Source organism: Mixophyes fleayi, chromosome 6, assembly GCF_038048845.1.
Source record: "Mixophyes fleayi isolate aMixFle1 chromosome 6, aMixFle1.hap1, whole genome shotgun sequence".
NCBI lineage: Eukaryota > Metazoa > Chordata > Amphibia > Anura > Limnodynastidae > Mixophyes > Mixophyes fleayi.
The window spans coordinates 48,472,394-48,495,897 of NC_134407.1; the positions used below are offsets into that span (position 1 = coordinate 48,472,394).

Below are 23,504 nucleotides of genomic sequence, written 5' to 3' on the forward strand. Positions count from 1 at the left end.
AGTATCCAACACTAGAGCAAATGAATTACACAATTACCAATTTGACACACTTGGCTAATATATATATATATATATATATATATATATATATATATATATATATTTATTTGTGTCCCTCCTATGCCTGGCCCTTCTCCTGACATTAAAGTGACAATATGTGCTTTAAGATTCTGATAATTTGCCTTGCTTTATCCCTATGATGAACCCTGTATTGAGTCCTTGGATGTTTACATATTTTTTTATGAGACCCCTCCTCCACTTTATCCATCGAAAGACGACCCACAAGCAAGCAGAACAAGGCAACAATAAAAGTTAAAAATGTAAGATCGTTGTCTTGCCTTAAGTTTGTGAAAATGATAATGCCTTGCAAATTTATATTATGAAGGCCCACTGCCAATGAAAAGGGCTGACTCTTTTATGTGAAGCAGTTAATCTATGCCTCATACAAGAACGAAGCTATGATCTTTCTGTTTTGGGACCCAGTCTGCAGCTGTGGCAGTCCCCTGATTTGGGTTCAGCAGCTCTCCTAGAATGGTGGCCCTGGCCAATTGCCCCTTCAGACAAGAAAATCTATCTGCAAATGCTACACTTGGCTTGGGCTTCATCACTCCCCTGTGGATTTACTAGAAATGCTATTAATAGACAGTCATCTTCCTGATAAATAAGAACTGCTGTATACCCTATTAATAAATATATTAGTTACCGTGACCTTCTTTCCACTCTTCTGTATAGCCCAACGCTGCACTAGGCACCAGACACAATTTATTTATTTCTGTTCAGTAATGGCCAGGTGTGAGACTATTGCCATATTACCATATTATTCTAGGTGACTACTATAAGGCCCAGCAGTACTGGGAGCTCATGACCTACAAATAGTATGTGTCTCCACAGTTCTCATATGTGTAGTCTCATACTGATTTATGCAGATGGCAGCTAGTAAAATAAATGTTTATATGAAGTGCTGACAACTAAGTCAGATTGATAAATAAGTTAGTAGTGTTGGGCTTTTTTCTGGGATGAAGCAGATCACTGAGGATGACCATGATTTAGGGGTTAAGTTTGGATGGGTTGGAAGTATAAGATGTAAGCAGGGCCGCCGGGAGGGGAAGGGAGGTACTATTTATCCGGGCCCGGACCAGCCAGGGGGCCCGACCCGGGCTCTCACTGCCGATTTTTTTTTTCTTTTCTTTTTTTAGTTTTATATATTTTCTTTTTTTTCTTTTATAATTTTTTAAGCGGGGGGTGGGGTGGGGGTGGCTCCACACCCTTTGTTGGTGAGAGGAGCAGGGTATTTAAAAAAAACAACAACAAATACTCACATCACATGATTGCGGCGCCGGCTTCCCTCTTCCTTCCTCTCTGCTCCATTCGCACTGAATGTCGGGCGTGACGTCATCACGCCATGCCCGACATTCAGTGATGAGCGGCGCAGAGAGGACCAAGACAGAAGAGAAGAAAAGAGATGAAAGAAGCCAATATAAAGGTAAGTAAAGGAACAAAGGCAAAGGGAGAACAACAGAAAGGGGCAGAGTGATGAAGAAGGGGGGGGGGAGAGAAAAAGGCACCAAGTGATTACGGAGAGGGGGATGGGGGGGAAATGCACTAAGTGATGAAGGAGAGGAGGGGGGGGGGGAGAAAAAGACTTCAAGTGATGAAGGAGAGGTGGGAAGGAGAAAAAGGCACCGAATGATGGGAGACGTGGGAGGGGCAGCATGGCACAGTGATGAAGGAAAGGGGGGAGCAGCATGGCACAGTGATGAAGGATCGGGGCAGCAAGGCCCAGTGATGAAGGAGAGGGGGGGCAGCATGGCATAGCAATGAAGGAGAGGGGGGAAGCAGCATGGCACAGTGATGAAGGAGAAGGGGGAGCAGCTTGGCACAGTGATGAAAGAGAGGGGGGGAGCAGCATGGCACAGTGATGAAGGAGAAGGTGGCAGCTTGGCACAGTGTGATGAAGGGAGGGGGGGCAGCATGGCACAGTGTGATTAAGGGAGGGGGGGGCAGCATGGCACACAGTGATGAAGGGGGGCAGCATGGAACAGAGTGATAAAGGGGGGCCAGGTGGGGGGATAAGCAGAATGGAGGGTGCAGTGTGATCATAAGGGGACACAGCGTGGTAATGATGAAGGGGCACAGTAGTGTGTGTGTTATGGCACAGTGGGCTTGTGGTAATGTGTGTGTGTGTGATGGCACAGGGAGCTTGTGGTAATGTGTGTGTGTGTGTGATGGCACAGTGGGCTTGTGTTAATGTGTGTGTGATGGCACAGGGGGTTTGTGGTAATGTGTGTGTGTGATGGCACAGGGGGCTTGTGGTAGTGTGTGTGTGAAAGTACAGAGGGCTTGTGGTAGTGTGTGTGTGATGGCACAGGGGGCTTGTGGCAATGTAGTGTGTGTGAGGTAGGTGGTGTCTAATTAATATGTGCTATTTTGTTTGTGGGGTGATGGTGGGTCAATTTAATAGAGTGGACTATTAATTTAAGAGGGGTGGTTTGGGGGCTATTGAGTGTGGCGGTGAGTTTGGGGAGAATGAGGTCCCTTTTTATTAAATGTGACTATGAATTATTTAATGGGAGTGATGATTGTGGGAAATTGCTATATTTCTGAAATGTAAATACTATTAATTTATTGCTGGGGCTGTTTGCAGGGAGGGAAATAGGTTTATTTATTAAATAAGAATACTGTTATTTTAATGTTGGGGCTGGAGGAAGGCCTAATTATGACTCTTGGGTGCTATTGATTTAACGCAGGGGCTGGTTTGAATTTTCTAAATGTACCCATTTTTTCCCCAAATAGGGCCCCCAACATTCCAGGATCCAGACAAGCCGCAACTAAAGAAACCTGCAGCCACAGGTGGTGAAAGTGATAAGAACAGGTAGAAGAGAGCAGGACAGTCTGTGAAATGTTGTGATTCTAGTGGGATAATCTCAAATTTGAGTGTTCTGCCCAATGTAAGGGGTAGCCAATAAGGGGGGCCCCATGAAGTTGTTGTGCAGGGGCCCTGAATTCCTCTTGGCAGCCCTAGATGTAAGACTGGACAAGCCATATACCATTGTTATGTCTGGCATTATAGTGTGTGTTAAATAAAAATGTTCATAATTTGTATAGTAATTGCAGTAATTGCAAGTATTAGTGAATTGAATTTATTTTGAAGTTTGACGTCTTATGCATTCATAAATGTTACCACGTGGATTCACAGGTATAAAGTTATTCCTATTTATTTCCTATTAATACAGCGTTCCTGGTATAATATTGTAATGCAGTAACTGTATTATAGGTACTGGCAAGTTTTAAGAGAGACTAACACAGGAAGTCCTATGTAAATGAGCCACTATCCTCAGTTGGGATTAATGGGGGGTGGCGTCATCATCACAAACTGTATTCCCCTTTTCAGTAAGGGGTAATGATCCCATTGTATCTTATGGGTCATTTTTTATGTTTCATGCCTCAATTCTGTAATAGACACACATAATACAGATACCAAGGGTGGGGGGTCTCCTCTGTGAGACTGTCTTTGTAGTGAAGATATTTCAGTGTTAAGGAAACTGTGTTGAAACAGCTTTTTGGGAAATTATAGATTACTGTATAGTGTGATTGAATCCTAAATTGGAGATATGTATTGCCCCTATGGCTAGAACTACCCACTGCTGCTAAATATTAATATTTAATATCTCTTCAGTTGTCATAAAACTAGAGCTATGTGATCCTGGAAAAGCAAGAGAAAAAATAAACAGGACATGCTCGTAAAGCCTTTTTCATTGGCTGAGCCAAAGCTAATATGGATTGGTTGTGTTAGTGAAGGCTAGTCCCTCTGCCATATTATCTGCCCTGCTCAAATATCCACCAGGATTGGTACAAGATTTCAAGTTTTTATTTGAGTTTATGGAATAAGGGGTGGAGACCATATGCTGCTGTATCATCATTTGACAGTTCTGATTAGGGGTTATGGTTACTGTTGCGCTGATCAGATGATCATGCTTGATACTCAGCTCGTGGAAGTCTACGTGGACTTGGCTACTTTTGGTCTCTGACAAAAGCAGGAGGACACAGGGCTTGGTCCCTGCCCACCAGCAGTGGAGTGAACACTGTGATCGGGACAGAGCTCCAAGAGGACCAGTGAATATAGCCCCTTTAGGGTAGAGTTGAGTAGTAGGCTCTTTGCACGGTAAGCCCCTGGCTTTTGTTACCTACACTTATTATTATTCCTGTGTCTTTGTATATATATTTATTTTTTAGATAAAATAAAGTACACCTGGACTTTCCCATTTGTTTGCCTAAGTGATCCCGAACCAATAAAAGTACGAGGTACCGTCAGCCAGCACAAAAGGCTGCCGTTGGCCTGTAGAGCTAGTACTGTGTAGGCAAAAGAGCTATACATAAGTCCGGTGTCCCCACAGCTACATATTTAAATTTATATATAAAAAGGGAAGGAGGAAAAGTATGGAAGGGGGTTGGGAGGTTGGAGAGGGATGGGAGGGGAGAAGGAGGAGTGAGGGTAAAGGACAAGATGGGGAATGCGAAGAGGCAGTAGACAAAGAAGGAGAGTGGTTCACTCAGATGAGATAAAAAAATGAGTGCTAAATAGAAATGAAGAGCAAATGGAAAATTAAGAAGGTCTACATACGGAATACCAGTCTCCAATAGGTAAATTACCGAGACACTTTTAATGAACACTAATAGGGTTGGGGACCACAGATATTTCCAAGAGGCTGCAATCTGCCAGGTAGTTGTGCTCAAAGGCCTCATTACAGCTTCCCCATAACATGAGCATTTCCATGCTACTCATGTACATCAGAAATGCATCTGTGTCACGATATTTATATATATTGTTGACTTGAGTCCCCTTACACCTGGAGAAGTGGAATGGGTCGACAGGAGCAGGAAAGTGTACTCAGAGTTCAATAAGGGCGTGTTCATGAAATTGCAACATAATTAGACTTGGACACATTTCCAGATATGCCTCATAGAAGGCTTACAGGTTATGGAGGGCTTGTGCAAAGAAATGCAATGATAATAATGATGAACTGATGATGAATGGTTGGCTGATTGTGCATTGACCTCTTCAGTTGATAGTACTTAATTCAATCGCAGCTACATTATATCAAGTTGCGGCCATCTATTTGTATTACATATTTATCATTCCATTGGGACTACTACTGGACAGGAAATTCCCATTGCATTTTTAAAGTAGTAAACAACAGATGTTGGAGTGTTTGTATTTCATTATATCTTATATGGAAAATGCAAGTTTAGCATTTATTAATAACAGTCCAGTCACTATTCTCTCTTGTGTATATGACACTTTATTACTTTGTTATATTCTGTATAAATTGGGTAACATGACTTACCACTAATAATGTCAAGTTGCATCTCTACACTATCGTTAGGTATAAATATACACTGTTGTGTTCCTGATGTATGCCTCGCACACTTACTACTGTTGTTTAGGTTTACGCCTCAAGAGATAGGTACAACTCAATATACTGATGTAAGTATACTTTATTTTGCATATGTCTTTTTCCTGTGTACGTTTGGACAGCAAATTCCTCCAACTCTAAATGAAGCACAAAATGATTCTAATTACCGTAAATATATTTTGATGTTTATGAATGGAGTAGCATAAATTTCGAACTTACTTGGATCATAAATGTCGTGATGCTAAAGATCAAGTTTCTGGTCTCTATCCATAAGGGTTAGGCTTTGGCACAGTTTCACCAAATGTGCAAAAATAATAATTTCTGATCGCATTCTCTTAAGCATATATTGAACTGGCCTCCTACCTGATAGGAGGACTAATGCCTGTATTGTCCCCACAAGCCTAGTGCCTGAAATATAATGTGACCACAGGATATGCCTGAATTTGTGTCCCCTTTCCTATGCTCTGAGCCTAGTTACTGTGCCAACGGCACAGATAATATAAATTTAAAAGCATTATAATGCTAAACATAGCTGACATAAGATTTGTTGAGCTTGTAATTCATATAGCATATTGCATAGGTCAAAAATTTGCAACATAAATACATAGATATAAGAAGACCCCCTATAAGTAAAAGGTAATCCTATAGAACGAATAGCAATTGGCCACTATGAAATCCCAATATATTATTTGAATAGTCCCCACCTTTTGGTAAATCACAAATTTACAGTGATAAGCGACTATATGGTGCTCCAACAGTTTATAAGTTATCTGATGTTAAAAGAGAAACAACCTCAGAAGGTACTTTAGCTGTAAGAAGACCACTCCAAAGTATGGGAACAATAACAGAGCACGATAAACTGCAAAAATTGTATAGATCTTAAACAGAGTTTTTAGTCTTCAATGTGTAGCTCTGTTAATCCGGAAAGCCATATAAGAAAGTTGTCAATAGTTCAATATTAAGCCTTGTGTTGAAACTACTGGAAATAGTGATGTCAGTGTGGAGAAAATCTCAGGGCTGTCATAGAGAACTAGGTTCGCCCCAAATAAAAATCCTTTATGTGCCGCTTCTCGAACAACCTCTTATAGAGGTTCGCAAAATTCGGCGCTAACCTAGTTCCCATGGCAGTCCCAAGTATTTGGAAATAATATTGTGAGACAACAAAAAATAATTGTGTTTCAGTTGCTGTGAAACCATGCAGTGCGATTGTTTGATTCATGCGAATAAAGCAGAGGTACACTCCTGCATTAGACAAAGTACTGCACAATCCAGCAGTCCACAGAATACTCAATGGGGGCAAATTTATCAAAGCTTAGCTTTTTCGGAGCGTGACCCTGATGGGGAGAGCATCACAGGAGAGGGATCCTTTGATCCCTCTCTGGCAGCCTTGCTGCTCTCCACTGTGCTGTTTAACGCAACTGGCAACTACCTATGTCGTACTTGCAAAGTAAAGACTTCGGGTCAGAACCAGGAACCTTCATTTGAGAAGTCATTGCCGGGACAGCCCCCTATCGGATGCCCTGTACCGACATGACTTTATAGTAAATCTGCGATGACAGTTACTTAATGGGGCAAAATTCCGAACATTGCTGAATAGGCCCCTATGCACTAAAGTAAACAATAGCATATGCCGGCGGTTCCCAAACTGTGCGCCGCGGCTCCCAGGGGTGCCGCGGCGCTGTCACTGGGGTGCCGCGAGCCAGACATAAAAAAACCCCCCAAAGAACACATAAACTTACCAATCTGCCGGGCGCCGGGACCCAGCACCCTCCTCTCTCCTCCAACAGCTTGTTACTGACGTCGATATTCAGTGACAGCTGCGGGAGAGAGGAGGCTGCTGGGTCCCGGCGCCCGGCGGATTGTTAAGTTTATGTGTTCTTTGTTTTTTTTTATGTCTGGCGCGGGGCAGAGGAGGGAGAGGGAGAGTGACAGCGGGGCACAGGAGAGTGACAGCGGGGCAGACAGAGGGGGAGAGGAGAGTGACAGTGGGGCACAGGAGAGTGACAGTGGGGCAGACAGAGGGGCACAGGAGAGTGACAGAGGGGCAGAGGAGAGTGACAGCGGGGCAGACAGAGGGGCACAGGAGAGTGACAGCGGGGCAGACAGAGGGGCACAGGAGAGTGACTGCAGGGCAGACAGAGGGGCACAGGAGAGTGACAGAGGGGCAGAGGAGAGTGACAGCGGGGCAGACAGAGGGGCAGAGGAGAGTGACAGCGGGGCACAGGAGAGTGACAGCGGGGCAGTGGAGGAGGACACAGCGTGAGAGTGGCAGTGGAGGGGGACACAGCCTGAGAGGGACAGTGGAGGAGGACACAGCGTGAGAGGGGCAGTGGAGGAGGACACAGCGTGAGAGGGGCAATGGAGGGGGACACAGCCTGAGAGAGGCAGTGGAGGGGGACACAGCGTGAGAGGGGCAGTGGAGGGGGACACAGCGTGAGAGGGGCATTGGAGGGGGACACAGCGGAGAGGGGCAGTGGAGGAGGACACAGCGTGAGAGGGGCAGTGGAGGGGGACACAGCGGAGAGGGGCAGTGGAGGGGGACACAGCGTGAGAGGGGCAGTGGAGGGGGGACAGGGTGACAGGGGGCAGTGTGAGAGAGGGCAGTGTGTCTGGATGCAGAGGGGGCAGTGTGTCTGGATGCAGAGGGGGCAGTGTGTCTGGATGCAGAGGGGGCAGAGTGTCTGGATGCAGACGGGGCAGAGTGTCTGGATGCAGAGGGGGCAGTGTGTCTGAGGGCAGAGTGTCTGGATGCAGAGGGGGCAGTGTGCCTGGATGCAGAGGGGGCAGTGTGTCTGGATGCAGAGGGGGCAGTGTGTCTGGATGCAGAGGGGGTATTTTTGCATACAACTATATAAGTATTTCTGTCCTGACCTAAATACCTATTATAATTTTTTGACCCAACTACTTCTAAAACAGGACTGCTCAATAATTATTTTGGAGGGGTGCCTTGAAAAAATTTGGAGACTCTAAGGGTGCCGCGTACTGCAAAAGTTTGGGAACCACTGGCATATGCCATTAATGGGCTAAATATAGCAATTATATTCAAATGTTTACCACTTTGAATGCATTGGTCAGAAAATATGGAGTGTATGCTTGGTATAGCTTTCATATATGTGTACAGTGTTTAACCAAATTAAGTTTCAAACCATTTGCTGATGCACCACATCATGGCTTCCCATTGAAACCTTTACCCACATTTAGAAACAGAAGCGCCAGGAAGGTCACACTGTAGTGTAAAAACTTCATTATGCACAAGACATGATTTACACTCAGGAGTCTGATAAACAGCCACTGTATCTTTAATGCAGTGCACGCCCACAAAGAAGTCACACAGCTCCAGCCCAGCAGCGTGAATTCAGTGTGTGCTGCAGGGTCTAATGAGGAAACACCATGGTTCATTGCACACTTTCTGGCTTTTCTAAAGATTCTGGTAAGTTTCAAGATGGTTTATATCCCTGTGCTCCTTCACAAAGTTCTGCTGCACGGTTACTTGGCATCTCAGTGCACAGGACAAGTTCATGTTATGTCTGTGAGAATGAACAGGCACCCTTGGTTCCTATTTGTCCTGCTCATGTTTCATAACAAACTGCTGGGCTGGCACTAGCATTGGATGCTGCCTCAGTGATGCGCACATTAGAATGGAGGGGGAAGTACATGGAAGAGAGTGTAACTTTTATGTAGATTAATATCCTGTATATATACAGCAGGAGATTGCTGCTTGATGTATATGTTACATTGCAATTCTATTTATTTCTGTGGGAGGAGGAATGAGCCACTAAGTCTGCTTCTGAGGTGCTGACGCAGGTCCTAATGTGTTCAGCTCACAGAACCTGCACTGACTTAGCAGGCTGCACAAATCAATGCATGGTGTTGTTTTTTGTTCTGTATGAGGTAGGTTATAATAGGCTAGTTGGTATGTGTGTGATGGGGTTTTATTAACATGAGTGATGTTACGTAAGATGTCCGTAATGGGGAAACCATAAGGATCCGTGAGGAAGTTAGAATGGCGTGTGTTGATAGGGTGGAGAGAGGCAGCTAATTTTCACCTGTGCAATGAAGGCGTGGAGCTGATGTCACTACACGTTGTACGTGGGAGGTCCACGGTATGAATGAGGGAGGAGGGTTCCTCAGTCAGCGTTGCATGTTCTCTAGTTTAGGAGTAAAATGTAAAGGGGGTTTTTCCACGTTGTAAATGCCAGGAACGATGAATCATATAGCAACAAACTTCATTAGAATCTATTGTCAGATATGTGATGCTTAAACATCTACTAAAATTGCACGTATTTAACTCCCTTACTGCTGTTTCTTTATTGTGTGCTGTATGCAACATCATTATTGGTTAGTAGAATGGGTATCACTACAACTCAAACAGTGTAATTTGCTTTGACTGATGTTGACAGGTGTATTGCAGTACCAATTTCTGTATGTCAGTCTATTATTAAACACTTAAAAGTAATGTGAAATGTTCAGGCAATTGTTAAAACTAAAGATATTTAAGGTAGTGATTTGCTTAGAAAATGCACTTCTTGTCTGTAAGTCTGTCAGAGTACAATATGGAGCCACTAAGTATAAAATTGAAAATAACCCATATAACAATATATTACATATATAAGAGCACACGTATGTAAATGTTATAAGATGCCTTTTTATATTTGATAAACTTTTGTTTAAGTTATATTGACCCTGTAAAACTTCACTAAAGAACTTGCCTAGCTGACTGAAAGTAACTTTTGTAATTGTGTTTTCTTTACCTCCCAAAACTGGCAGATGCTGTCTTTATTAGCTGCACAATCTGTTTTAATTAACAAACTTCATCTCTTATGGGGCTACATATTAGTGTAGCCTACATATTAGTGACCAGTAAATAGTTTGAAATTAAATGTATTTTCCACTTACAGATTAATTTATTGCTTTGAGCATGTCCTCATTCATCTTTCACTAAATTATATTGCTTTTTTCTAGGTCCATTCTAATCTTTGACCACCAGTTCTTTTCCTTTCATTACCCTGAGATGTTTGTCTTTACCTTGTGCTATAAACCTACCATTGTACATAGTTGTCCCACATTGTAAAGCAATGCTGTGTTATCACATAGATATGTAAATATATTCTGTATTAAAGATGCATTACCAGCTACATAAAAGATTTTACTAACATGCCCCTGTCCCTCGTATTTTTACAGGCGACTAACAAATTAAATATGTTCACCAGTGTTAAATGGCGGTGGAGAGTGTGTGAGTGGAAGGACCAGTCACAAGCTGCAACCAAGAGATTTTCTTGTTGTGATTGGTCCTTCTGCTCACCTCCCTTCCCCTCGTTTTAAGTTTGAGTTATAGGTGGAACCCAAAGGAAATGTCTGTGTGTAGCAAATCCAGGGGATCTTGCTAGGGGGAGAGGCATGTTAGTAAAATGTTTCATGAGTACTTTAAGAAGACTTGTTTTTATTTCTTTTCAATATGTGGCTTTTAGTTTCTTTTTTAGTCCACCTCAGCCTAACTATAATGATTCTACATGCTGAAACGCAAAATGATAGAGGCAGATAGGGAAAATGTATTATTAATGTGCATATGATCATTGATGGAAGCCTAAAAACAATCTTGACTTTCTTGTATGTATATCTGCTTGTACTCATGGATTTTCATGGCACACCATAGAGATGATTCAGTGTCATCTGGTCTTCTGCCTTTTAGGAACACTACTGACTGATGGAGCGTGTGAATGGACTCTTAAGATTTCCAGCACACATCACTTTTTGCTTTGCCCTGGTCTTTGGCTGGTAGAGGAGAATGTTTTTAATGCTGACAGAAAAGCATTTGGGTGGATAAGGGGCATTTCCTAATTTGGGCCAGTTTACTGATTGGAGATTTGGACAGGTATGCTCAAGGCATCAGCAATTCTAGAAAGAGTAGAGGATGAGCAGTGATAGTGACTTCCTAGCGCATGCTACACAGTTGCCTATTGCTATCGAAGCCATAAGACAGTCTTGTACTCTTGATGGCACTCTTGCCGTTGCCGTCTAAGTAAATATTTTGTTTGTTTCATGAACTAAGGCCGGCAACAGTGTACAGCTGTGGAGAATAAAAAGAAAATTACAATGTTTCTTCAAATAAAGCATTTACATATTTACATTATTTATCCGCTGTTGACCCTATCCTTGAATTCACCTATAGTTAGTGATCCTGTCATCTTTGAGAGAGTACACTATATACTATGTAAAAATTTATTATGCAAGTGTAAAATCAAATTTTAAAAACAGTTTTCCATGTGTGCAAATGTCTTAGCTCAAGAGTTGTCCAGTCTTCTGTACTTTAATCCCTACCTGGAGCTACCTTCTTTTGGCTTCCCTGCCTCAGAAGCACGAGTATCAATCTCCAGTTAATAAGGACTATCAAGAATTGCTGAATTTATTTGCAAGTCCATATTTTATTGTGTAAGTGTATGTGTGATTGTCTGATGGGATCAGTGATCCCTATTCCCTTGACTCCATTAGGTACACTGAGCTCCGACACCTGTAGCAGGTAACTGAGAAATGTATATGAAGTCCTGGCACCTTTGATAGATGGATAGAGATGTAAATATTAGAAATGGGTAAATTGATTTAGCTGACTTGGAAACTTTAATGTTTTGCTGTTCTTAAAGTATTTCAGGATTTGGCCCACATTTGTCCAAATTAGACAAATAATTAAAGGTCACTGCACAATCTGACCGTGCCGCTTGTCACTGGCATCATGAAAGTTACAGCTATTTGGATTCTCATTTCTCCTGGCCTGTAAGAAAAAGTTTGTGGATACTCTCCTTGACTATTAGTATACTAGACTACTGTACAGTCATGTCTGCACTGCTTTTTCTTGTGATTTGCAGTGAATCATGTCATTTTGACTCCATCCCCATGACACAGTGACACACATGCAACTTAAGTAAAGTTGGCAAGAATGCTGCAGACCTTTCCTTTTTCTTTCTACAAGGGATGGAAGTTCTCAAACCCCCAAGATGGCATTTACCCCAGAATGAGAGCTGATTGTGTTAGAGGATGAGAAGTGCATAGTATGAAATCTTATGCAACATCTGAGCTCCCTTTCTATCAAAGGGAATTCAACGATCTTGTATGGAGGATAAAAACATCTAAGCAGGCACTAAGAACTGTGTTTAATAGTTAGTTGCAAGAACAGCAGAATCGAAAGAGACAACTTTACTAAGATCAAAACAAAATGGCATGTATATGGGATTGTCCCTTCTTCTTGGTGATATTCAATGGCAGGTCTTAAATCCTGCATTCTCCTGCGGATGTTGCTACTGTTTTGTCTCAAGCTAATTATCGTACCCAGGATGAAATACTGACTACCTCGTCCCAGCGATTTGGTCTGCTGACCTTGGAGCTGAATGACTGAAACCAGAAAAGCCAACCGTATGAAAGACACAGATGATAAGGAGTCATGAACATCTTGCCCCTTCCAGGTGGTGCAGTGACTTGCATAGCAACATAAAACACTTGGGGCTAGATTTACTAAGCTGCGGGTTTGAAAAAGTGGGGATGTTGCCTATAGCAACCAATCAGATTCTAGCTGTCATTTTGTAAACGGTACTAAATAAATGAAAGCTAGAATCTGATTGGTTGCTATAGGCAACATCCCCACTTTTTCAAACCCGCAGCTTAGTAAATCTTGCCCTTGGACTCTGCGCCAAGTGATTTACAAGAATTAGATTCGGCAGTGAAATCAAGTCCCAGCTCTCTCAGTAACCGTTGTATGGACCCATCTTCACTGCGTGGTGCTTGGGCTCCTATAAATATTGTGCCCCATCCTGAACAGTGTGTTGGACAAAACCAATCCACTTATTTAAAGAAAGAAATGGTCAGCTATTAGGTGTTTTTTTCCAATTAATGTAAAAACTAATCTACTGCATATTTCATAGTATTGTGTTAATTTTTTGTTTAATGAAATAAAAATATAACACAAGCACTTGTGGTTGAGGAACATTTCTTACTCATCTTTTTAAAAATATTAAACATCATTTACATATTTTATGATTCAATAATAGTAAAGGCTGTTGGCTAAATTCATATAGCACTTATATCTATCTTAGTGTTTCATTTGTAGCCATGTTTTTATTATATTAAACTATTACAGTTAGTACGGTAATTTCAACATCGGGGGAATTGAATTTTCCCCACTTGTTGCTCAGTTGGAATATTCCACATGTTCCCCCATAATTGCTGCTGTATTGGTTTATCTGAAATGCCAGTATTTTTAACTAATGTGCCTTAAATGTGACTTGCCTATGTCACATCCCAATCTTGAGTCTGTTTGGACTTATAGGGCTGTATTAGTTCCATGATCTGCCATGCATATCTCCTCTGACTGTCTGCAGTTTACCTCTTTCAAGAAGAGCTTTGTAACTTCAGTTATAACCTATGGATAAAGAGGACATTGCTTGTATTCAGAAGACCCGTTTAGAGATGATGTTTTCCAAGGATTATACATTGTGGCTACCTTCATGGTAAAATGAGGAGTGACAATCCTCGTTGCAGCACAGGTTCACTTCCATGTGCAGAAAGTTCAGATACATGTTTGTTTATGGACATATCAAATTACTTGTTAACAACTGATTCTATTTACCAAATAAGGTCAATTTACTTTTTTACATCCACTGCATGAGTAGGATACTTTTTAGGACAGTATCATGCTGGTGGGGATTTGAATATCTCCATGGAATGTCCTCTTGACGCTTCCTGTAGCAGGTCTATGGTACCTAAGACTAGTCTGGTACATCTGAAGCGTTTGCTGCATGATTTACATCTCATTGACAGTTATAGGGCAGTACACTAAAGATGGGGATTATACCTTCTTTTCCCATTTTCCTCAGTAGAGATGAGAAAAATATTCACCTTGTTTTTGGCTGCAAAATTTCATGTGTTTTGTGAGTTGATTTTGGCCGTTGGAGTAGCCAGTCATAGGGGAGAATTCAATTGGCCGCGTTACTCTCATAAGTAACATGGCCTGCGCACTATTATAGTTAGTGCGGTAATTTCAACGTCAGGGGGAAATGAATTTCCCCCATAGAATGAATTGATTATATCATACATGTCACCCAAGTTGTATTCATTCTGTGGAATGTGAATTTAAAAACAAAAGTCTAATGGCACAGGAAAAGTAGAACTCAAGATGGTATTACTGGAACCTCGCTAGTACCTTTCTGTAGCAAAACTATACGTGTGAAATCTTGCCTCTGATTCACTCTACTCATCCGGTTTACATAAGGCTGGGTTACGTTTTGGTAATACTTCAGGAGAGAGGCCTTGTTAAAAGAGATAGTCAGCTCCATTCACAAACTTAGATGCACATCATAAAAATACACCTCCATTCCAAGACTCTATGTAACTGACAGACTTGGAAGCAGAAAATTCTTTTAGATTGTGATACTAAAATCGCGTTTGACACATGTTCTGAAAGACATGTGCAATGTAACAGGTGTAGTAGGATGTTTGCTATGACATTTACTCTGTGAATTGCTCCAGTAGTCCAAACACACATCAAATATGACTAAATTGCCTTTAATTATGCTAAAGTATAATTATTGTCGTAAGTAATTGATTTTGACTTGTTTTGACACACCTTTCTCCACAGGGGAGTGGTAGTTGTCACATAAACCAACACCTGCTGGTAAGAGCCCTTACAGCTGCATGATGGGGTACTACAAATTATTCAGAGAGGTGTCATCCTAAGCTTTTTTAGGTATAGTTAACTCTATAACTTAAGATATTCTATTTCCTAAGCAAAGTTTACTTTCTCTTATTACAGTAATACCGAAACGGGACAAAATGCTACTTTATGCTCTAGTTCCGCCCAAATTCTAGAAGGATCTAGCAAATTGGAGGTTTCCTCAATATTGATGGTTAGAATATACATTAACAATTTATTGGCATATTTTTCTTTTTGCAATCTGTTTCCCTACGGGTTCTTGTCTGTCTTTGTTATGGCAGAAAGCTATAACTGACTTTAGCTTGGTGAGAAACCAAGGTTAAGATAGCATTTACTAAGAGTAATGTATTTAATGCAGGGGATACTGAAATCACCTGACATACTTGTACTATAAGATTGCTTATATTATCATAATGTTAGACTGGTTGTATTATATTTCCACAGAGTGATTAATACAGATTGAATAGGTAAGCAAAATACTGCCTATTGCACTGAACAGGTTTATCTAAATTTGCTATATAATTTCACCCAACCATAGCAACTACCTTAGACTTGGCGTAAGATGCTAAAGAAAGATTGGCTATCATCCAAAAGTTTGCCTCTTCTCCCACTTCTTTTCAGTCCTGCTATGTCCCTAGGACAGGGCAAGGGATATTTTTTTAGATGGAGGTCACAGGATAATTTTCAAATCCATAATTTATTGTTCAATGGGAAACATCTATTTCTTGTAGGAGTTATAGACCAGTTAGATATTTCACTTACATGACTGTGGCAGTTTAGCAAATATGTCAGCCCATTCATTCATACCCAGAATTTTTTTTTTTTTTTTTAAATCAGATTAACTTTTATTGCATTTTTTTTTTTTAATTTTCTAAACAACAAAAAAGCCCATAACATTGAACTTAATCCCCAATTATAACCCACACACAGAATTTTATTTTTAACATGTCTAAGGGCTAGATTTACTAAGCTGCGGGTTTGAAAAAGTGGGGATGTTGCCTATAGCAACCAATCAGATTCTATCTTTCATTTATTTAGTGCCTTCTACAAAATGACAGCTAGAATCTGATTGGTTGCTATAGGCAACATCCCCACTTTTTCAAATCCGCAGCTTAGTAAATCTAGCCCTAAGTCTTTATCCTTCATGGAATCCCCATCTTGGCTGATGGTTCTAAAGTATATATGCTTGTGTAGGTGGACATTTTATAAATTGCCTCAAGCTTTTTCAGGTTGCAGGGAAGAGGACCTGGGCGGCACATAAGAAAAGAATGATGGTAAATGATTTTCTTTCTTCACAAAATGTAAAAGCTTTTTAAACCAGTTACAAATTACTATCATGCTAGTATCTGTTTCCTTTCTTTTTGTACAAATCCCTATCGAAAATATGCTGGAGATATCACAAAAAAAGAGGTACATCATTTTGCGTTTGGTGGAATTGGACAGTAATAAGGCCCCTCATTAAAATGCAGCAGGGAGATCAAATATCTATTTCAATGTACAATCATTTGTTTTGTAGACATCTTGTAAACTTAGCTATTTGCTTGATTCTTAGATGCTGGAGTTCCCCTTATCCTCCGTCTATCTCTGTCCTCCCTCCCCAGTGTTCTGCCCAGAAAATGATGCCAGCAGGGTGGCATTAAGGAGTAGCTGGGTGGGGGCAGTGTAATGCTTTGCAATGCTATTGAACAATGTTTGAGGATATTGGCCACACCTGCCAGGACAGGTGATCAGTGGTCTAATACATACTGATGGCTGTAGTGCTCACGTAGGACCTGTTGAAACAGGAGAAACAATGGTTTGTTATAGTATAATAGGACTCTGTTGGACTCCCAAGAGCCGGGTGGCAAGTACAAACAGCTGGGTGGAGCATCCAGTAAATAGGTGCTGGGGAGGACACTACTTCTTTTGACATGCTAAACTTTTGTTTCCATGTGTGTCTTTGGTTCCGTTGTTCTAATAGATCTTATTGTGCACTATTATGTCACTATAATTCATAGGAGCATATTTATGTATACTGTATTTCCATATAATTTTTTAACTTGTGTAGGTTTTAATTTTATTGTATACTTAACTTTTTATGTTTTGTGACAGAAAGTTATTTGCCACACCTCTCCTACAGAGGGATGGATAAAAACCCAAGGAGTCTGCGGGTACAGGCTGCAGAAAAGGTTAAATTCCCTCCAAGTTATTCTTGCAGTGCACAAACACACAGGTTCATCACATAGGTATAATTTGTTTGTTGTTTTCTGTGATTGGTTTATAGTGCTTGGGTGGAGGATAAGGCTAGGTACACACTGAATTTTCCGATGGACTTGTTTGTTATCTACAACGATTATACCTGCGACTTAAGCTCTGATCGGCCAGACGATTCATGCATACACACTATTCACGATTTACCTTCAGATTTGTGTTCTTCATCTGGTCCTCTAGTCTTTTAGAGAATGACAGCACAATAGTCACTCATTCCTGTCACACTGATTAAAACCGCCTTGTTATAGCCATCCACATGTCCTTACAAATTTCGTTCGCTTCTTTGACTCTGAAACTAAATATTCAGTCTCAGAACAAACAAACTATTCCATCTACAGCACTCTCTAAATTTAAGTCACCAGGACATGTTCATTGCTGGCATTGGCTGAAAGATCATTACTCTGTAAACTCTATGGAGATCGTGAGTGTATACGCACTACATGATTGGAACGAGATTATTAAACAATACAACCAACCGAATGAAACAGCATTCAGCACTTTGAAACAATTGTCGTTCATCGTGTGAGTATGCACACCAACACGATATGTGGCCGAGCTGTTGTTTATCGGGTGTTTAGCCCGATAATCAGCTGAAAAACCTCCAGTGTGTACCTAGCCTTAAACACTTTCTTCTTTTGGGCGAGGCGACCAATGCCAGCTAGTTGGCTGGCGACTAGGCAGCTGAACTGTGTCTAGCTAGAGTGAGGGCCGCCTGGTATCACTCTGGCAAATGTCTGCTGTGCTATTTTGTGACATGAGCAAGGAAAAATACAATTTCTCCAAACGGAAAGTTGTTTGTGTCTTTCATCAGCCAGGTGTCAGTATCACAGTATGTTTGTTTTCTCTTGTGTTTTCATCTACCTTTAATCCTTGATACACGTTAATAATAAAAATTATATTTAATAGCTCCGCAAATAAAATGGTGCAATTATTAAAACCATGCAAATCAATGCTTGCACATTGCCAAGAAAAGCTTTAATAAATTCATCAAGTCACAGTCATAGTGTACCATATTCTGAAGAAAAATACATCTGTGTTTTAACCATGTCAGTAGTAATGAATCTAATAATGAAATTTAGAGAACGTTCGCCATAACTCCCTCCTAGGGTAAAAGAAAATATGTTTTTAATGCAGAATTCTGAATCGTATGTACATAAAATGGTAGTAACATGCCTCTATTGCCCTATAGTGCATCCACCTGTTTGTGATCCAATCTTATATTGGCTTGAGAAGCATACAGTGGTCAGATTTTGTCATTGAAACACTTTCCTACCCATAGTTTACTGTATTCACTGAACACCAAATGTAAAATTGTAACCAAAAAGATTAGTAAGTTATCCCCTGAAAATGTGGGACTGCTGACATTTATGCGATTTTATCAATATTGAAAACCCTTAATTTCCAGCCCCTCTATGCATGTGGCTTAGATTAAAAAAAATGTAATATGTAAAATGTATTGTACCATGACGGCAGTTAGAGAGAAGTTTTCATTGGTTGCGTAGGTGGAGTAAGGGTAATTCTTGCAAATGAAAACTAGGCACATGTGCACCTAGTTTTGCAGGCCAATGCAAAAATTTGACTTTTTGTTTTGCAGACAGATTATTAAAATGAAATAAAAGTGTGGAGAGCATTGTTAGGGGCTTTCCATAAAGCCCAGTCATTTCCATTCCGCAGAAACACTTAATTTTGCACCAGTTATGAACTGGCAAACATCAGACTTTCTCTCTTTGCATCACACACAGCCTCATGTTTTATGGTTATGGTTAGCCTAATATGTCTAACCTGAAAGTGGGCTATTAGGATAACGGAAAAGCCTAAAAGTGTCAATTCTATTATCCCATAGACTGAACACATCTGATTTTACTTATGTGAGATGCATCAAAATTGGCAAGAGGAGATATCCAAAATAATGGAACCTTTTATATGCACCCAAGCCTCTTGGAGACAGGTGGATTATCTTAGACTGAATTTACTATCCTTCAGCTAGGAGTATAAATCTGCGGGCAGATATATTTTCCTGGTCTTAAACTCTGTTAACCCTCTGTAACAATTTCTCTATCCAGGCAAGAAAACAACCCAAGTTGTAAAAATTACATTTGTCTCACAATATTTTCCATTTCTCATCGAAGTTCAAACATTTATTCTGAATGGAGCCGTGTAAAGTGCACCAACGTATTAATTACTTAGCTTCACATACTTGGCAAATGCTGAAATGTTACCTCAAAGTTATATACACATGTTTCATTATTTCATTGTAATTAAATGTTACTTAGTTTGGTTATGTATAATGCAGTATGCAAAAACTGTTACAAGGTTTTAATGTTTCCACTTATGTCCTGTTCATATTATGCAGTACAAGTGTTTTATAAAAACTGGATGTTTACATGATCAGCAGATATTTATATATAATGGTGCCAGGATTTATATTATGAGAACACAATATATGTACTTTGGCACTTAGCAAACTGATGGGAATATAATGATATAAATACAATTATAAAGAGAATGGTGGATAATCCAAAACATCCTCTGTTACCCCAATTATACTTTCTTCTTCCAAAGATAACAGAGACAAAATCTTTCTGTATGAAAACTCGGTATATGATGAAAGTAGTAAACACGAAAAGGGAAAGCCATTTAATGTATTAACTTTTAACACAATCTAAAAATCATACAACTATTAGGACCATGTTTAATAAAAACGGTTTATGGTATGTGAACAAATAGTTCTGGATAAGAAAGTACACCATGTGAGGAGGGGAACACACCCCTTTGATGTTATGCTTACTTGAATAAAAAGCCTTGAAATCTCCCTCAATTATTCTCAACTGGCTGAAGTACCCGGCATTGGCTGTGTTTCAATCTTCAAGTTATTTAAGTTATCTATGAGCTGGATGTGACTGTCAATGTTTTTAAAAATAATTAACGGCTCTTCCAACGCACCTATGAGATGGCTGCCCAGTGTCGTTTTTGTTTTTATATTAAATGTCATCTAAATCCATCCAGTGGAAGGCCCAGAACAGGCTCCCCGGATCAAAGTTCTGCCCAGCGCACACAAACTGGAGGTCTGATCGGGACCTCAACCCCCCCCCCCCCCTAAAACCTGGCCAGGATCCAACTGTTCGACCTCACGTTGGTTTCATCCCAATCAGTGCAGGGGTGTCCGAATGCATATCCAGACAGACAGACCCATGATTTTTATATACGATAGGACTCTCCCCTCAAGACTCCACTCCAATTGCAGTACATATGGTAGAAGAGATAAAAAAGCAAATCTTGCATGCCACCCTTTTATTACTTTTAATATTTTAATATAAATGATTATACTCCCATTGAATAAATACAAATAAACAAGTCTTGAAAGACCAGGTCACATATGAAAATAGTAGGTGGACGATCCACCTACCAGAAACACGGACAAAGTGAGCACAGAGTATGCATATAAATGTGAAGTCCCGTGTCTCTTTTTTTTTTTTTCCTTTGACTCACTGCTCCTTTGACTCACTGCTTCTTTGGAATAGAAGATCCTGGTGACTTGGAAATAACGGCTGCTTTCCAGCACATACCATAAACATACTATAAACTGTTTTATTACACATATTGTGACAAAGGGAGTGGTTTGCCACAGGCTTAGGAGTTAGGTAATTAGCTGACTGTTTTCAGTCTTGCTCTGCAGACTGAGTTACACATTTGTACAGTAGTGCACCTAGGTTAAAGTGGTGGAGGACATGTGTGTGACAATATAATAGTAAAGAGTGTGATTTAGCTCACATATTGTGTAGAGGTTTAGAAGGATCTTTTTCCAGACCTAACAGCAAGCTGACAGGGTGTGTCTGCAGTGATAGCAATCAAGCAGAGCATCTCATGAGAACCGCTTTTCCCCTTTTTAAAGGCAAGGTGGGAAGTGACCGGCCTATCAAGCTAGGCCTGTGGGAGGAGTGTTAACTATTTAAACCTGCTTTTTCATTGCTCATGTGTGACTGATGCCAGACAGTGGTCTGTGTGTAGGGAGCTGGGGTAAATTTATCAAGCTGAGAGCTTTCCCGCGAGTTTGAAAAGTGGAGATGTTGCCTATAGCAAACCAATCAGATTCTAGCTGTCATTTTGTAGAATGTACTAAATAAATGACAGCTAGAATCTGATTGGTTTTTCCACAAAAAACTCTCAGCTTGATACATTTACCCCCTAGTCTCTGTTACTTTAGAATTAGGGTCGCAAGAAAGTGTGTGCAACTTTATCAATTACTTTGTCATTCTGATAATAAATGCAAAGTAAAAACCAAGAAGGTGTTCATGTGCCCGCTGAGTTTTCTTCTAGGGAGATTTTGTCTTGCCTATCCTAGGAGGATGGAACTATCATTGGGGGAACATAGATGATGTTTGGATCATTCACAATTATCTTTATATTTGTATGTACATCATTTTATTCCCATCTGTGTGGTAAAATCTAAAGTACGTATATTGTGTTTTCGTTTTAATATTTTTAAGACATTAGTGAGGTCTAAGATATGGGTACTACGCAGATTGGATGTGAGATTGAAAGTTATTTATATACATTAACTGCAGAGGATTGTCAGGAAGTTTTTCATATTTTGAGTGTATAAAAGGGAGAAGGGGGACTAATAGCTAAATGTTTTGTTATCAATTGATTGGCTAGATATTTGTTTGTTAAGGAACTGTCATCACTGATAAGCTCAAAAATAGATATAACATTACCTTGTGTAATATATACATTTTAGCTTGTTATTTCTGCAAATGTATGTTAATTGTTGGTCACTGTTACCGTTTATGAAAGGGACAAAGTTCATCACCATATTGATAGCCCATACAAGTCTTACTGTCCAGGGACTGTCTAATAAATTAGCATTTATTAAGCCCATTTGCTCTTCATTTTGGCATTCACTTGATACTGCTTGGGGAATCCTTACCTCTTTGCTGTAGCGGGTGTTCCTAAGGATCTGGTGAGGCAACAGGAAACAGGAAAAAAGAGAGCCCGGAACATAAGCCTGTCTGCTCATGCCACCCTGAGATAACATGCACCTTATTTATAACTCTGTGCCCATACACCATAATCGGGGTACCACACCTACGAAAATATGTCCGTAATTACAGTTGACATATTTTAGATTTGAGGGCTTCTTGCGCTTGGAGAGGCATCTCAAGGGCATTCATGTGTAAGTTGAGTACAGTATGGGAATGGACATGCAAGTCAACATTTTTAGGATGCATATCTTTGCACATCCCATAGGCATGGTGAAATTTTTCGGCTCATCTTTGCATGTATCTTAAGATACATGCAACTCAAAAATACAAACGTAAAACCACAGTTTTGCAGCCATATTTTTATGCATTCGTTCAACTAGCATTTTTAGACCAATTCTAAGTTATGTTTATCAATGTAAGAGAGTACTTGCACAGTGGACTGAATATACTTCCTGCCCAGTTTATCATTTTCTCAACCACAAGGAGTCAGGGAGAGCAAATTAGTGACTCTGCAGCACTCTTCTGATATGATCCAGCAGCGTTGTAATACCTTGATGCTTGAAAGTTTTAAGCAGTTAGTGCAGTAGCTCATCTGGAGAATCCAGTACAAAGAATCAGCTTTGCTTGGCTTTTCCTCCAGAGGATGGATTCCCTGGTAGTGACTGGAAAGTGTCAACAGCAGTGCTCTGCTGTGAAGGCCTGCACAATGGAGGGAGCAGAAATGATTATTTTTAGACAGGCGGTTTCAATAATAAATATTGGTTTTAAGTGTTTAAAGCCATCCATAGGATGTTTTAGCACAGTTGTCCTTTTTAGGTCAGTACAAGCTTTGCACCACAGGCTTATAATGCCTGTATGTGTACCCCCTGGAATGGACAATTTGAGTTATTTCTCAACTTGTATTTCTTTGTTAGAAATCAATCACCCTCCAAGTCGCACCTGTGGTCTCCGCATACCTAAGAATACCCATAGACCAAGGTTTGTTTTATTTTGTGTTTAGTCTTGTTGCTTATGTTCCTAAACTTTTTAATCAACTGGTAACAACCAGCTATAACATCGATTTTAAATAAAATGCTAAATAAAAAGCCGCATAGTTACAACCAAAATAATCTAAAATTGTATTTTTCTAATATCCGTTGCAAAGCATTAAGACTTAATCTT

The 23,504-nt window shown here is 40.4% G+C and overlaps 1 protein-coding gene across 3 annotated transcripts in view; it reads left to right on the forward strand.

Moving 5' to 3' along the window:
• The first annotated feature begins 8,736 nt into the window (after positions 1-8,736).
• The window catches only part of PCGF5 (polycomb group ring finger 5), a 61,785-nt gene continuing 47,017 nt past the window's right edge, over positions 8,737-23,504 (forward strand). For 2 of the 3 annotated variants that reach the window (XM_075216425.1, XM_075216427.1), the window contains exon 1: positions 8,737-8,844. The gene's annotated coding sequence lies outside the window, so the exon portion shown is untranslated. The remainder of the gene's footprint in view (positions 8,845-23,504) is intronic. The other variant, XM_075216426.1, reaches the window with a different exon arrangement.